General features: G+C 31.8%; 1 pseudogene; it reads left to right on the top strand.

Annotated features, from left to right (window-relative positions):
- The window catches only part of LOC115883274, a 4,246-nt pseudogene extending 3,178 nt beyond the window's left edge, over window positions 1–1,068 (top strand).
- Window positions 1,069–4,131: the final 3,063 nt, after the last annotated feature.

Consider the following 4,131-nt stretch of genomic DNA (forward strand, 5'->3'; position numbering starts at 1 on the left):
GTTTTGTTGTATGGCTGTGAATCATGGACTCTAAAGGTTAACACCATTAACAGAATAGAAGCCCTTGAGATGTGGATTCTTCGTAGACTTCTCAAAATACCTTGGACGGCACATGTCACAAACGAAGAGGTGCTGATGCGAGCCCAGTGCGAAAGAGAATTAGTGCACATAGCCAAGAAACGTAAGACAGTCTATCTGGGTCATATAATGTGTGGAAGTAGATATGAGCTGTTAAAATTGATAATGGAGAGAAAAATTGAGGGGGTATAGGTAGAAAGAAACATTCATGGTTGAAAAGATTGGACGGGTAGGGATACTCGTTATTTCGAGCTGCCAAAGATCGTCAGAAGTTCGCCGAGATTGTTGCCAACCTTCAATGAACAAAGAAGACGGCACTCTGAGAAGAAGAATTTGAAAATAAGCCAAAAATGCAATAACATACAGGGTGTTCCATTTAACAAAAATCATACCGACCCACTCACACTTTTTTGAAGTACTATACCACCCTATAGAAGCTAAAATATTTTCCTGAAATAATCCTAGTACATACTACCCTAAGAATATATAAACAAGGATACTACATACGAGGTTTTTTAGGTTTGCACGTAAACAAAATTCCCAAGTTTTTAATTTAGGAGCATCAGATGTCCGACGCACTATTGCCGGACGTAGTATATGTGGAACAAAAAATGCAAAAATTCTTTTACAGTTTCTTAAAAGTATCTACAAGAAATTAAAGTCATCGATTTTATATTTGTTTTATTACAGACCATAATAATGTAGTTAACTTAATGATTACTCTACATTTTCTTTTTTCTTTTCAGAGCACTGGAAGCAAATAAACGAATTAAACAATTTCAGTCAATGGACGAGCTCCATATTTTGAAAATGAGACAAGCGCATCAAAAAAACTCGGCTAAGACTATTCAGAGGGTTCGTTCGGGTCCAGCAAGCTTAAGGGACCCAGAAAGGCTTCTAAAACCCACTGTTGTATGGGCTCACCGTGTTAAATCTATCAACGAACCATCAGTTACTACGCTATCTGTTTTATCTACATCTAAACTGTAAGTCAAGTAAGAGTTTGGCTTAGAAGCGAAAATCTTTGTCATTTTATATGTAAAACTATATGGTGAATGCCATTGATCGTCATTTCTAAGCCAACATAACGCAGTTTTTTTTCTCGATCGTATGGTACTTTACATATATCCGTCATGCGTCGTTCGTCGATGATTTTATGCAGTTTTATTGGTGCATATACCAAAAATGAGATCATCATCATCAACCAGCCACTAAAGTCCACTGCTGGACGTAGGCCTCCCTCGTTTGCTTCCATAACTCCCTACTCCCTATCCTGTGCCATTTGCATGCAGTTACTGTGGATACGCCTTAAGTCGTCATGCCATCTGGTTGGAGGCCGGCCTCTGCTCCTGAGTGCATCGTGTCTTGGTCTCCATTCTATCATTTTCTTCGTCCATCGGTCATCGTTTAGCCTTGCAATGTGCCCTACCCAATTCCATTTCAAAGTAGTTATTTCCTCGATGGCATCGATGACTTTTGTTCTGTCTCGTACTTTGATATTCGGTAGTTTGTCTCTCAGAGATAGCCAAAAGTCATAGTCAAAAATGACAGGCCATACTTAAATATGATTGAAGTGACGGACGACGGATGACGCATAACGGATGCATATAAACCAGATATAAACTCATATTTAAGTTATAACTAAAGTAATTTGTTTTCAATAGTGTGGGCGTTTGAAAAAATACTTGGTTTAATTATGAAAAAAAAATATTTAACTATAAAATATATTTAAATTTTCTTTATAAAATACCAAGTTTCTTAAAATGTTAACTGCTGTATGTTTGTATCTGTCTGTAATATGCGATGTTATTTAAACTTCTGGGGCAATTGACTGGCGATCAAAAATTGCTGCAAAGATATAATTATATAGTAAACTGTTCTCCTTATCTTTGAAAAAATCTAACTTATCTTTGAAGTTTACTCTGGATTTTTATTTAATAGTTTACTAGTTAGTATATTATACTAACTAGTATACTAGTTGAAGCCTGGCGCATCCGCCACGACAGGAAAAAAATACTTTTTATTTTTTTTTTAATTAAATGAAAAACAAAAAATCCTTCGACGACAGTTTTTAGAAGAGCCAATTAGCTATCTTTTAGTAACAAAAGCAACTTTCTAGGAGCAAGTCGTTTAGAGAGCAAAGCCTCTGTGTATAGTCGTTACTTCAGTAGAGACGACACAGATAAACATTGAAGCATTTTTATATATTATGTCGATGTTTGCACTCATTTATATATTAATAATTTAAAAATTACAAAGATTATTAAATAAAAAAAGGTTGCTTGTAAATTGACTGACATCAGTTATAATACAGATTATTCGTCATTGAGTGAAATATACAGGGTGAGTCTTAAATAAGTGCAAATATTTTCAGGGCGGTAGATCTCGATAAAAGAAACATATTTTCTCTTTACCGTTTTTCAAATAAATCTAAAATAACGGAGATACCTACTTTACTTTGAAAATTTCCAAAAAAAGTGATTTTTTGCTAAAATTTTGAGAACCGCTAGATCTTTTCTGGATTTCTTTTTTTTGTAAATTTAATCTACTACCTATGTTACCATATTATCAACAGATCATATTTTTTAACTAAAAACTAAAAAAATTTCAAAAATTTTTTTCAAAAATTTCCAAAAAATTTTTTCGCGAAAAAAACATCATAATCGTGTTTCTGAGGTCGAAATATACTACCCCTAAAAATATTTGCACTTATTTAAGACTCACCCTGTATATTATTTCAATCAACACTTTCGTTATTTTTATTTGATAAAATGATTTAGTATCTACACTTAGTTTGTGGGATCTATCTTATCACCTATCTTATCTATGTGATTTATAACTGTGAGCAGATTAAACATAGGTTATTAATTTTTAAATCTACAGAGTGATTCAAATTTAGGGCTAATAACAGTAGCCAACATAATATAAAGCTATAGTAGTAGCCTATATCCCTGATTACTTATTGGGAAAATCTTTTTATTATTGACATTTTGAGAGAAATGCATTCTTCATAAAAAATTTTGCTTGTTCTAAAATGGTTAATCCCATTGGTTAATCCTGTTTATATTTTTACAAATTTCCATACCGTTTTAGAGACAATTAAGAAAAACATGAAAATATGGTTGAATTTTCCTGTTGAAAGTCCTAAAAATGAAAACGCGTTTCTATTGTAATATAATTTCGTTTTTATTCTTTGATAGATTGTTATTGATAGAATTTTAATTAACTTCATATTTTATGCTGTTTTAAAATGTTAAAGAAGCACAAATTTATTTAATTCAATGCTACGGAAAGGGTGATAATAATATTATCGGAAAATGTGATGCTTTAACAACAGCTAAAATATGACGTTAATCAAAATTAATAATAACCAACTATATACCAAAGAATAAAATCTAAATTATATTATCATAGATACGCCTTTTGATTTTCAGGAGTTACAAAAAAAATTCGACCATATTTTCATGTTTTTTTTAATTATCTTTAAAACGGTATGGAAATTGGAAAAAGTATAAACAGGATTAACTATTTTAGAACAAGCAGAATTTTTATGAAGAATGAATTTTTCTCCAAAATGTCAATAATAAAAAAGTTTTTCCTCTTGTAAAGACAATCCAGGGACACAGCGGGGACATATTGCATATATTATTTTTTAAAAGAGACTGGTTCCGGGTGTTGCATCGTCGGACGGGACAAAGGAAATCCCATGTAAATTTTAATGGGGTCAATTATTGGCTTCCCTAATTATTTTAGAGAATAATTCTCATTAGGTTTATTGAAGAGCACTAAAACCCACATTCAAAAGAATAACTTTAGATATTTTTGATTAGTTCGTTTACGAGTTATCGCCGATTTCTTTTAAATATTTCTCCTTTCTTATGGCCCTGTATTTACTTATGAGCACCAGTCAAGGTAAAAGATAACTGTCAAATGAAGTTGTCATTTCAGAAATTTACCTATTTAGTGCTTTATTATTATTATTAAAAACTCATTTCTACATCGGAAATCTTAAAGATGTATTTATAAATACAAATTAATATGAATTAAAGTAAA

Source organism: Sitophilus oryzae, unplaced genomic scaffold (assembly GCF_002938485.1).
Source record: "Sitophilus oryzae breed Bouriz unplaced genomic scaffold, Soryzae_2.0 scaffold_1865_pilon_pilon, whole genome shotgun sequence".
Lineage (NCBI taxonomy): Eukaryota > Metazoa > Arthropoda > Insecta > Coleoptera > Curculionidae > Sitophilus > Sitophilus oryzae.